Source organism: Trichosurus vulpecula, chromosome 4 (genome assembly GCF_011100635.1).
Source record: "Trichosurus vulpecula isolate mTriVul1 chromosome 4, mTriVul1.pri, whole genome shotgun sequence".
Classification (NCBI taxonomy): Eukaryota; Metazoa; Chordata; class Mammalia; order Diprotodontia; family Phalangeridae; genus Trichosurus; species Trichosurus vulpecula.
In genome coordinates, this window is record NC_050576.1 from 37232330 (window position 1) to 37245005 (window position 12676).

General features: G+C 43.8%; 1 protein-coding gene across 3 annotated transcripts in view; it reads left to right on the plus strand.

The window, feature by feature from the left end:
- The first annotated feature begins 888 nt into the window (after positions 1-888).
- TGFBR3 (transforming growth factor beta receptor 3) overlaps positions 889-12676 on the plus strand; it is a 232004-nt gene continuing 220216 nt past the window's right edge. Inside the window, exon 1 of one of the 3 annotated variants that reach the window (XM_036755202.1) lies at positions 889-1136. The gene's annotated coding sequence lies outside the window, so the exon portion shown is untranslated. The remainder of the gene's footprint in view (positions 1137-12676) is intronic. The other 2 variants (XM_036755203.1, XM_036755204.1) reach the window with 2 other exon arrangements.

The following is a 12676-nucleotide window of genomic DNA, read 5'->3' on the forward strand; positions in this document are numbered from 1 at the left end:
CGCCCGCGTGTCGTCCTCAAAAGTCCCACCCGCCAACCTCAAGGTAGGCAACCGAGAGCCGCACAGATTCGATTCTTCTGTTTTGCCTTTTGGTTAGGGGGTGAAGAGTTGGGAAACCCTCCCTAGCCCGTCTTGGGAGAATGAGGGAAGCATCACCGCCCCCTTTCTTTAGCTCCCCCACCCCGACTTCGCAGCGGGTAAGGGGTGGGGTGGGTGGGAAAGGCTGCTACTGATTTCAGGAAGATTTTTTTTTATTCCAGTTCAATCCCGCAGGCGGAGGGCACAAAAACCATCCCCCAAAAAGTTGCAGCAAAGTTGTCTGCAGGTCGGAAGGACCCGGCGTGTGCAAACATATCCGATGGCAGTGGGTGTGGGCAAGAGCGTGGAGCTGCCTTCGGTGAGACCCACGCGGGTGAATCCGATGGTGCATGGGGGGGGGGGCGGCCGGGAACGAACAGGAACACATACACCCCGAAGCACGCAAAAGTTGTAGTCAAAGTTTGGAGGGATGGGGTGTGGGGGTGGGGAACCAAAGCACAGCGACAACGGCCCTTCCCTCTCTCGTCTCCCCGACAGAGCTGGCTCCTTGTCTTTGCCCCCCCAACTCCAGGGCCCGGGCTAACTTTCTCCTTGAGTGTCTTCCCCTGCTTTGGCTGAGGGCGCGCTCCCTGGGAGCTCATCCATTAGCTCGGGAGGAAGAGGGGGAGGAGAGAAGAGGCGGGGAGGAGGGAGGAGGCAGGAGAGAGGAGGAGCCCCCGTCCCCCTTCGGAGGAGGAGCCCCCGTTCCCCTCTCGGAGGAGGAGCGCCCTTCCCCCCATCCCGCGCTCTGATTGAGGTGGCGTGTCCCCGCCTGGGCGTGTGCGCTCGGCTCAGCCCCGATGGGGGGACTCGGAGGCTGCGGGGCAGCTGGCGAGGGGCGCTTCTCCGCTCGTGACGAGTGACGCGGGGGCAGTGGCCCATCTGGAGCCCGTCTTCCTGCGCGATTCCCGCGGCTCCCAGTAGGAGGTGAGCGTTCCCAGGCTCGGGCCAGTGGCGTCGTAGGGCTGAGCTGGGAGCGGGCTGCCACAGGGCTCCCATCGGCTCGGGCTCCCCTGCGCTGCAGCCTCTGGCTCTGGCTTTGACAGATCGGGTCCGAGGTACGTCTCCCCCAGCCCCCTCTCCCCATCCCAAGGCTGCTCCGTTCCGGGGGCTCGGAGCGCTCCCCTTCTCCAGCGCCCTGCTCTCCTCCTTCCAGCTAGAGAAGCGGCTCCGCGGGTCCCGGAGTGCCCGGCGCCTGCAAGCTTCAGGACGCATAGCCTCCTGCCCCTCTTAGCCGCCTGCACCTTTGGAGTCCCGGTCCTGGATCCCCCCCGAGGCGGCCCCACGCTCCGAACCCACGCTTGATCCACACTCAGTCCCATCGGGTGTGTGTACACACGCCGGGCTCCTTCCGAACTTGCAGTGACCGGGACACCCCAGGCTTCTCCTGCGTAGCTGTCCACCGATGAGAGGCGGCGAGCCTGGGGGCAGCTAGCTGCTTGGTGGCGGCGGCAGTTTGTTTTGGGATGGATGCGCCCGGGCTGGAGGTGCAGGCTTTCTCCCTCCATCCATGCTCAGCTCTCACTTTTCCTCTCTGCGGTTCCCTCTGACCCCCCGCGGCTGAGCTGGCCACTGCCTCCAGGGAGCATAACTCCGCTGATGGGAGAAGCTTGTTGTGGGTTCGCGCTTAACTGACTTTGGCTCCAGCGTCCTTTCCGCTTGAGCTGGCCAACTTCACGGGTCTCCCGGGCTGCCTTTTGGTTTCCTTGGGGGTCGCCCCACTTGGATTGCTCCTCTGTCCCTCTAGCTTGTACTTTCTGAGTGCATTGCCCCGGACCTTAATAGCTGTCATTTCCCTCCTGGGTTCTGATGTTTGTCTCCTATCATCAGTTCTGTGCCTTTGATCATATAATCAGCACAGATTTGGAAACAATTAGGATATATTGCTGGAAGAGGGCTCGGATGACTTCCAGGTCCACATGTTGAAGACAGCCAAGCTCTCTTCTGTGTGGAGCTAATCATTTAGGAAGAGTGGAACCGATGTGTTTGGTGTCCACAAAATTTGCTGTAAAATGAAACTCATCTCCATCTGGTTTGCAGGGTAGTTGTAGTTAGTGTCTGCTATAGAGAAAGGAATCCCATCTTCAGAATGTCATTTATGCAGGAGCAGAAAGTAAAAAAAAAAACCCAATAATAATAACTCACATTCATATAGCATTCCAAGGTTTGCAAAGTGTTTTGCAAGGAAATGACACAAGTCTGGACAGCACTTTCTCCCCTCTAAACCATTGGTATCCCCTACCTGATGATTTTATTCAGTTGGAGTTTTCTGGCTGCAACCAACCAACTTTAGGGTGAACCTAGTTCTTGGGTTAAGTATTGATGATTGATGGTACTGGGTACAGCACACAAAGTTCATGCACCGTGGTTATCATTTGCTTTCCCATGCAAAATTGTAATCCTTAAAGCGGATGGGGTACCTGAGACTTTCCCTTTCTGGAGCAATTAAAAAGTAGTTAAAATTTTAGGTGAGGTACTCCTGGGAGAGCCAAAGCAGCATCTGGGGTCTCTGTGCCTTGACCCACTCGGAAGAATCTGGGCAAAATGATAATAAAGTGGGTTCTCTTTGCGTTTCCCTATTAGTGTGGTTTTAATAATTAGTGTGTTTCATTAGCTCTCCAGACAGTGTTGATCAGCACTATTTGGCTTCCTTAGGAAACAGCTTGAGGTTGGCACAAGAGGCAGGGAAATGATTCTTACCCCCTTATGGGCTATTAAAATAAAATTGATTTCATGCCTTTGTGTTAGCAAACATCCTTTCGGCCATGTCTCAGAGTCCTCCGCTTTTGGCTTTCATTCTGCATTGTTTAGTATTTCAAGGTTTCAGCATTTTTTTTTCCCTTTTAGTTTGAGCCTTTGTCATTTGTCAGCCTTGATTTTTCCTGTTTTGATGGGTTCTGAAATTGACTGGGCACTCTTAAAAAAACACCCCAGCAATTGTAGCTTCAATGATTATCCTGTCCTGAAGCAAGCTTCCCACTCCCCGCAAACCACGCTTATTTGTGCTAGCAACCCCAACTCTGGGGGATTGTGATTGTTATGTTGAATGATATCCAGCAGGGGGAGTATAATATACTCCAGATGTATACGGTGCAGAAACTAATTATTACTGGGTATTAAACGTTTCAAAAGCTAAAACCTGTGGGGCTTTATCTCATGGTTAATACAAGGTTGCTTTATGAACCTGCAACCCACAAAGTGGAGGATAAAGCGCCTACAACCAAACCTCACTGAAGGAAGACAGTAAGCACTTCCAGGGCAAGCATTGTTATCTGAAAAAATACATTTTTTATTAATATCTTTTGTTTTTACAACACCTACATTTCCTCTTGTAGCCATCCCTTATGACAAAGAATTTGTTATATCTTTTTACATATTGATTACACTGTCAATACTTCCAGTGACCTAAGGTATTCTAGAATACTAATTATTAATTGTTATTAATAATAATAATAGCCAACATTTATGTAATGCCAGGTACTTTGCTAAATACTTTACAGATATCTCATTTGATCCTGACAACAACTCTGGGAGGTAGGTGCTATTATTATCCTGGGGAAACTGAGATAAATGGTCATTAAGTGACTTGCCTAAGGTCACATAGCTAGTGTCTGAGGTCACATTTGAATTCAGATCTTTTTTGACTCCAGGCCCAGTTCTTTATCCATTGTGCCTCCTAGCTGCCTCGGTAATAAAATAAAAGGTGAGTATTATTTTAGTCAGTAGATGTTTTTCTAAAAAAAGTTAGGCATAAATAGACCCAGAGTGGTTATTCGTTGTTATTGTGAATTCTTGGTGAGGAAACTGTTTTGATGGCTGCAAAATTGCCATTTATGTGTTAAGAGAGTTGCCCATGGGCACTAAGGAGTTAAGTAATTTGCCCAGCCTCACTTTGCTGGTATTATATGGCAGAGATGGGACTGGGAGCCAGGTTTTCCTGATTCTGGTACTCTAGGCTATCCCAGGCTTCATGAATGTGAATTTCTGTAGCTGTAATCGGGGCTGAAATACATCAGGGGACTTTCTGCTCTAAAGGAATCTTGTTACAAATCCCTTTGTAAAGCAAACGTCATCATTCATGTAAATCCTCGTGTTCGTATGTTAGGTAATGTGAGATACAGCCATAATTCCAATGCTTATTTTAGGTCACATTCTAAATGTTGGCAAATTCCATTATTATTTATAATGATCTCTGAAGAATTCACAGCAGGCGTATTCCAGCTGAATTGACTGCCACTGTAGCTTTGTACAGGAAAGTTACAGCTAGAGTGTGTGTGTGCATGCGTGTGTGTGTGTGTGTGTGTGTGTGTGTGTGTGTGAGTGTGTGTGTGTGTGTGTGTGTGTGTGTGAGTGTGTGTGTGTGAGTGTGTGTGTGTTTCTATACATATAGCTTCAGTAATTCAAGGATCTGGACTCTTGCAGATCACAGCCCTTCTACTCCTTAGTTGATTGTTTTGATGAATTCTGTGGCCAGAAAGGAAAAAAAAAACCTTCTTCTAGTGACTAACCCTCTGGTAATCGAGCCTTCTGACACTTAGCTAAGGTGGCTGGCTCATTGAAAGATAATAGTAATTTTATTGTTGTTGTTGAGTTGCAATCCACTCTCTGATCCCATTTGAGGTTTTCTTGGCAAAGATGCTCCAGTGGTTTGCCATTTCCTTCTCTAGCTCACTTTACAGATAAGGAAACTGAGGCAAATAGGAGTAAGTGACTTGTCTCAGGTCACACAGTTGGTGAGTGTCTGAGGCCGGAATTGAACTTAAGTCTTCCTGATTCTAGGCCTGGCAGTCTTATCCATTGTGCCACTCAGCTGCCCTGTGCTGCCATTACTGCCTTTTCTAAAGCTGTATCAAAGAATACCAAGGATAACATACCCTCCTTAAGCTCTTTGAAAATATGCAGAAATTAGACTCCTAGGGGGTGGACTGTCTGATCTTGCTTGACTCAGGAAGACCTGAGTTCAAATCTTGCCTCAGACTTAATTCTGGGAAGGTCACTTAACCTGTCTAAGCCTTTCCTGTAAAACAGGGATAACAGTAGCTCCTACCTCAATCTTCAATATGTGTATATATGCATGTGCATATGTATCTACGTAGATATATATGTATATGTCTATCCTTCCCTCCTCCCTCCCTCCCTCTCTCCCTCTCTCTCTCTCTCTCTCCTCCTTCTCCTCTCCCTCCCTCTCTCTTTTCCTCTTTCCTCTCTTTGTCTCTCTCCTCTCTCTCTGTCTCTCCATCCCTCTGTCTCTTTTTCTCTGTCTCTCTCTCTGTTTCTCTGTCTCTGTCTGTCTGTCTCTCAATACCTGTCTACAGTTTTCTAGGCTGCAGTTCTCCCTTCTTTCTGAGATTCTCAATTGCTTTTGAGTTTGATTCATTCGCCAAGTGAAAGTCAAGTGGCCAGGACTTCGACTATGAATTTGCATTAAAAACAACCAGATCAGTTTCTTCTCTTTCCAAATCTGTCTTAGGCTCACACTTTAAAAATGGAATTTTCTTAGCCTTAGTTAACCAGAATAGTTTCATTTGCCAACAGGGGTCAGGATTCCCTACTGAGGTTGGCGATCCAGTGGCTTTCATTGCTTTCTTTTCCCATGCTATGGGGAGTTGGGGGCTGGGGGGAAATCGGAGCAGGAACCTGGCAAGGTTGGGATGCTTGAAGAAGAAACTGGGAAACCGATCCTCCCACTGGCTGGGAGATACCTAGGGCTTAACCTAAGTCTCCTGACAAACGGGCTTGGTTGTATCTTGTAAAAGGGAGGTGTTAATTAGCCAGTTTTACAAGGTAAGTAGCTTTGACTGCCTGCATATTGGAGGGCAGCGTTTAGGTCCACGAGCTGAGTGAGGCAAGAGGAAGATTTAAATATCTCCTGCATGGGCTGGGACCTGATTCGTCTTGACTTCTTTAAGACCAAAGTGGTTACCAATTTCCAGGGAGCATAAATCAAGGGAAGGTTCGGAATCTAAGCTTAAACGCATCGGACGGGTCAGCTGGAAAACTCAAGGATTCCTGTTAGCTATCAGCAGCACTGCTTGGATATTTTTGCCCAAGAATGACTGCTGATTTCTGATCAATAAAGTGCTTGAGAATATATTTTGAAATCATAGCGGGCTGTATTCCTTGCTTGTTATTGGATCAAGCAGTCGTCAGTGCTAATCTCATTAGTTAATGAGAACCCCTTTTTAAAAATATATCTTTAACAATGAGTTTTTTTTCTTCTTGAAATTCTTTGATATTTGTCCACCAGAAGGATTTTTAAAAAAATAAAATCTTGGAAGGAGGAAGCCTCACTTTCATCCAAACTGGTCCAAAGAGGGCGAAACACACACACACACACACACACACACACACACACTCACACACTCACACAAGCACATGCGCACACATACACACAGACTGGTGTAGAAATTCATTCAACTCAAGGCTGCAGATGGGTTGTTACATAATAAGAATAGAGAATAGGGGGGTGGTGATACTGCAAATGTGGAATGCTGTGTGCACTTTGAGATGAAGTTACTGAATTATTAGCTAACAGTTTGACTTTGTTATAAGAGATCTCTTATGAAGCTGGAGTAATCTGTAAATATTCAGAAAGTAAAAACAAAATAGACCAATAAAACCTAGATTTTGGGAAAAATCATTGGAAAATGCCTTTAAAATTCTTAAGTACCTTTTGAAATGTGTCTAACAGATGAGACTGAAAAATGTTGTAGGGCTTTGAATTGTCAAGCTGCAGAATTGCAAGATGGCCATGGGCTGACCCTTGATTTAGTTCCTTCCAGTGTGGAGGAGGATATACTTCTGCGTGCCTGGGACAAATTCAGGGGGTGCTTTTATGGCCTTCGGAAGGAGTGGGGGCAGTTCCCAAGCGGCTAGTCACCAAGATGGAAAGACAGAATTACTCTGATTCCCTAACCACATCTTGACACATTCAGTGAGAGAATTACTCCCAGGACCAGAGCCTTGCCCATCCGATGGGATGTTCCTGCTGAACTCTTTTTATAGCTGAACTATGACAACATGACTCTGTAGGTCTCCAAGGAACAGACCTGCATCTATTTCCTGGTCACTTTCCAATTCTAGATTTCTTGTTTTCTTTTTGATTAAAGAGCTCTCTTTAATCACATGGCCTGTGGTTTGTTTTTTTTTTTTCAAGGACTCTGAAGGTTTTATTTTCACTTAAATGCAAAGTCCTAGCTAAAGATTTAAAGCCTTTTTTAAAAAAAAATCATGACCTAGTTCAGTAATTTTGATCACTGCCAAACAGGGAGAGAAATAAATTTGAGGGGAATTTTAAAAAGTGAATAGCCATCAGTCAATTCTGAGGAAGGTCCCTGGGCTCTACTTGGGATTTTTTTTTGCATCTTGGAGTAGTATACAGCTCACTTGCTTAGACATTTGGAAAAAATTTTTTTTGCAAGAATGTTTGTATTTATATCTCTTTTATGCTGAAAACTCCTTAAATGACCTTAAATGGTTTTTAGTAGCTATCAATAGGTAGTGACAACATGACATAGTAGACAGAAAACCAAGCTCAAAGTCATGTAACCTGGGTCCAAATCCTGTCTCTGATTTGGACTTGCTGGCTGTGTGGCTGTAGGCAAATCACTCTGTAGGGCAGAAGGGAGGGAAGAAAAAAGGGGAAAAAAGGAAATGTACACGATAACTTTATTATATATTTAAAAGGAATGGTAAGTTGTATGTAACAGTTTGGCAATTTCATGTGCAGTCATCTTTTTTTCTACTATGTTATGGAAATGCTTGTTTTATTTCATAAATTAAAATAAAAAAGTTTTAAAAAAGGAAAAAAAAAGATGTTAAATTTTAGAGAAGGTGCCAGTTGTCATTAGTCAAGGGAATTTTCTGTCCTGAAATTTCCCTAAATTAATGCTATTATAGCTCTGGTCACTATCCCTAAAATGTGTAATATAGTTTATTGTGATTAAATAGGGTGAAATATTTGAATAACAATTATATTCCGCAATTCACGCCCAAGCGCTGTGTTTCTTTGTGCTCGAACCCTTATTTTTCATCTTCCTAGTCTGCTTCCGGATGCTTTACAAATATCTCATTCGATCCCCAGAACAACCCTTGGAGCTAGTTGCTGTTATTATCCCCATGAACTCGTGACTCCATTGGAACTCCCTGACTCCAGGCTCAGTGCTCTATCCACTGAGATAACTAACTGACTCTAGACAGGCTCTGGATCTTATTTCCCTCATCCATAAAATGAAAGGGTTGGATAAACTGGCCCGTATGGTCCCTTCCATCTTTAAATCTACAGTAGATGAAGTGTTAGAGGTGGATGTGCTTGCCGAGGTACCCAGGGCACTTCCTGCCTTAGAGATGAGTTCCTGCCTTTAAAAAGAAGACTCGGCAGGATCTTCTACATCTTCTTTTGTATCTCTTTTTCCATTTGGCCAATTCTACTTTTAAAGGAGTTTTTTTCTTCAAAGAATTTTTGTACCTTTTTTACTATTAGGTCAATTCTGTTTTTTAAAGTGTTATTTTCTTCAGTATTTTTTTTTGTGCCTTGTTTACCAAGCTATTAATTTTCTTTTCATAATTTTCTTGCATCGCTCTCATTTCTTTTCCCAATTTTTCTTTTACCATTCTCACCTCTTTTTTTTTTAACTCTTCCAGGAATTCTTACTGGCCTTGGGTCCAATTAGCATTTTAATTTGAGGTTTTGCTTACAGATGTTTTTGCCTTGTCTTTCTCTTGAGCTTATTTTTTAGACTTCCATGCCTCTGTAGTAACAGTTTTTGGTCAAGTTCTCTTTTGTTGTTGCTGTTTGCTCATTTTCCCCAGCCTGTTTCTTGACTTGAACTTTATGTTAAAGTTGGACTCTGCACACCTGGGGAAGGGGAGGTACTACACCAAGCTTCAGGCCTTTTTATGCTGCGATTTTCGAGATAGTTCTGGGGGCCTGCAAAAGTTTGGTTCTTCTAAGGTGGTGTTATCCTGGTACAGATGTGCTCACTGCTTTCCTTGTCTGGGCTCTGGTCTTTACCTAGGAAGGCCTCTTCTCCTCTGCAGTCACAGGTACTAGGGCTCCTTTTCACCTTGGAACTGCGACCCAGAAATGCTTATGGGCAATAGAATTGCCAATCAGCGCCAGCTATACCCAGTGCCTTGGCATAGATATCACTGGTTCTCCTGCCTTGTTCTGGGCTTGCACCCACCCTGGCTTTGCAGACCTCTCCTGTGGACCTCCTAAGTTGTTTTATGCTGGAAAAATGTCTCCCTCTGACCTTTGGTTGGCTCTGCCACACCACAATTTGATTTGATGTGTTATTTTAAAGTTGTTCGAAGGGGAATGTTGGGAGAATTCAGCTGGATCCTGGCTTGTACTCCTAATACTTGTTAATTGATTGGAGATTCTGTAGGGTGGTAGGAGGAGGACATTAGGAAAAAAAGACGGATGCTAATTTAGGAACTTCTTCTTCCTGTTGGTTGATGGAATGTCACTGATAGCAGCGGGGTTGTGTAGACAGATGAGCCATCTGCAGTAGATGGAGCTTAGGTCTGAGGGAAGAAAAGCATTTGTGCGTCCATCCTTCGGTGAAGGCTCGATGAAGGCCATGTTCCTGAGTGTAAGATTACAGGTTCACCATTTGCAAAAGTATATGTGTGAGTGGGTTGGCTCCTGAAAATATATGAACTTTTTAAAATAAACCTTGTGGGTTCTAGTCTCTACCTTGTCTGTAACTGCAATCAAGCAAAGACTACAGATTTGGAAGGCTATCACATGTATGATCAAAATAAAATTGCTTGCTTTCTCAGGGAAGGGGGAGGCATGGAAGGGAGGGAGAGAATTCGGAATTCAAAATTAAAAAAAAAGATCGTTAAATTTTTTATGTGTAATTGTGAAATATTTAATGAAATAAATAAAAATAATTTAAGAACGAGATTTGGAAGGTGAACCTTCAGCAGTATTGATGGATATATTGAGAAATGGATGAGGTGGGGTTCTTTCATAATCTGGTTGATTTTCTACTCCATGTTAGGCTGTTTTGGTTGCTGGAGATTGAAAGAATATGTAGGATCATTTTGCAGATGAGTAGATCATCTTTTGTTTGGTCTTTCAGTCATTAATGTCCCGGCTAACTGATGCTTTTGAAGTGGTGAAATGTTCTTCTGACCGAGAACCCGGGTTCAAATCCTACCTCAGATACTTATTGGCTGTGTGACTTAAGGGAAGTCATGTAACCACTTTGTGCCTCAGTTTCCTTATCTGTAAAACAAGGAGGCTAGATTTTATGGCCTTTAATGCTGCTTTTCCCACCTCTGAATCTATAAATTTAGAATTTCATTTTACTGGCTAACTATAGGTTGTTAGAAGATAAATTTATTTGAGATAAAATTAATTAACTAATTAATATTAATTTATTTGAGGTGAAGTTGTGCTTCCTAGGTAAGTTATAACACAGACGCTTTTATGGCATATACTAAATATTGGCATATGGTACTGGTTCTCTGCTAAGTGGGTACCTTTTCCCCCTGCTATGTGTGTCTCTTAATCAGAGGCATCTCATTTTGTTAAATTAAAATCCGTGTAATTGACCATCTAGCAGACACTTGTTTTCAAATATTGGAACAGGAAGTCATCTGGAAGAGAGATGTGATTTATCCTAGGAGGTGCCAAAGGACAGAGCTGAGCCTGTGCTGTTTCTGGGAGGCAGATTTTGACTTAGTATGAAGAACTTTCTAATAACCGGAATTGCCCTCGGATGGAATGATCTGCCTCGTAAGGGACTAAGTTCTTCATCGCTGGAGGTGCTCAGTCAAAGGCTGGCTGGCTGCCTGGAAGGGTTGTTCCGGGGAGGATTCTAGCCTTGAATGGGAGGCTAGATTAGAAGGATTCTTTTCTATTCTATGAATCGATGAGTAAAATTAAACCCACCTTTTAGGGGAAGCACCTCTGACTCATACATTTTGTTTTGTTGCCGTCTTCTCTTTGTGCGTGGGAGAAGTTTCTGAACTCCTTAATATATAGATATTATATATATATTTAGTATTGCTGATTTACATTTTTAGACAAAGTTCCCAGGCAAATGGTGAAGTTGTAATTAATAAGCTTAGTATGCCTTTTCCTTTGGTTTTCTTGAATTTTGAATGGTATTTGCTTTGCTGTTGTTTATTCGTTTCAGTTGTGTCTGACTCTGTGACCCCATCTAGGGTTTTCTTGGCGAAGATACTGGAGTGGTTTGCTATTTCCATCTCTCGTTCATTTTACAGATGAGGAAACTGAGGCAAACAGGGTGAAGTGACTTGCCCAGGGTCACACAGCTAGTGTCTGAGGGCAGATTTGAACTCATGAAGATGAGTCTTCCTGAGTCCAAACCCAGCGCTCTATGCACTATGGCATCACCTACCTGCCTGTGGTATTTGCTATTTGCCTTTTCTCTGTGTCCATGGTGAATCAAAAAAAAAAAAACCAAAAAACAAAAAAACCAGCAACGTATAATTCCGCAAAATAGAATGTCAGTTCATTATCCCAATGGGGTCAAAATTAGGCTTTATTCCTCATTATTCATTATTATCAAATAACATTTACTAAGAATCCCTTGAGTGGAATACATTGTATGTTTGTAACATTAAGGGGTATCCCTGCATATTGGAGTGACATCTTGGATCTGGAGCCAGGAGGACTGAGTCACATCCCACTTCCGACACTTATAAGCAGAATGACCTTGGACAAATCACTTAACTTCTCAGGACTCCGTTTTCTCATCTATAAAATGAGGGGGCTGGCCTACTTGTCTTCTGAGCTCTCTTCCGGTTCTGTCTCTGTGAGCCTATGATAATAATAGCCAGCCTTCATATAGCACCTTAAGTCTGGAATGGTACTTCGTGTATATTAATTCATAGCTGATCTCCATAACTGCTCTGGGAGGCAGGTGCTCCTAATATCTTCATTTTATAGTTGAGAAAACTGAGGCTGAGAGAAATTGAGTGACTTGCTTAGGGTTACTCAGCTAGTTAATACCCCAGGCTGAATTCGAACTGCTTTTCTTCCTGATGCCCGGTGAATTAAATGCTATTTAATTTATTCCTGCCTTTTCTTTTCTCCTTACTATCTCCTTCTTCCCCCCGAAATATCCTATACATTTAATTGTTAGTTTCCTTAATCCTTCCTTCTTCTTTTCTTCCCTTCCTCCCCTAAAAACTTATTAGTAGCCTGGTATGTGAGCATTGTCCCCCACCCACTAAAGCCCTCACCCTCATGCTGGCATGGGGGTGACCCAAGGCTGTCCAGGGCAGTGTAGGCAGAGCGTAAGCTCCTGATGCTACTACCGAGTGACTAATGGTGTGTCTATCATATAACTACAAGCTTAGCTCAGTTCAGAGAGTCTCAACACCAAATTGGCCTCTTCAGTGCCATTTACTAAGTCATCAAGGGGGTTCTTCTGTGTTGGTGAAAGGAGAACCCACACTGAATAAATAAAGCAGTTCCTGTACATATGGGTTGCCTTAGGTTGGCAGATTCAGATGATAAAAAAATCTGGGTGAAATTTTTTCTTCTTTTTGTCCATACCTGTGATTTCATCTAGGTAGGGAGCTCCTTCCATGGTGGCAGGTAGGCCTGGGGCAC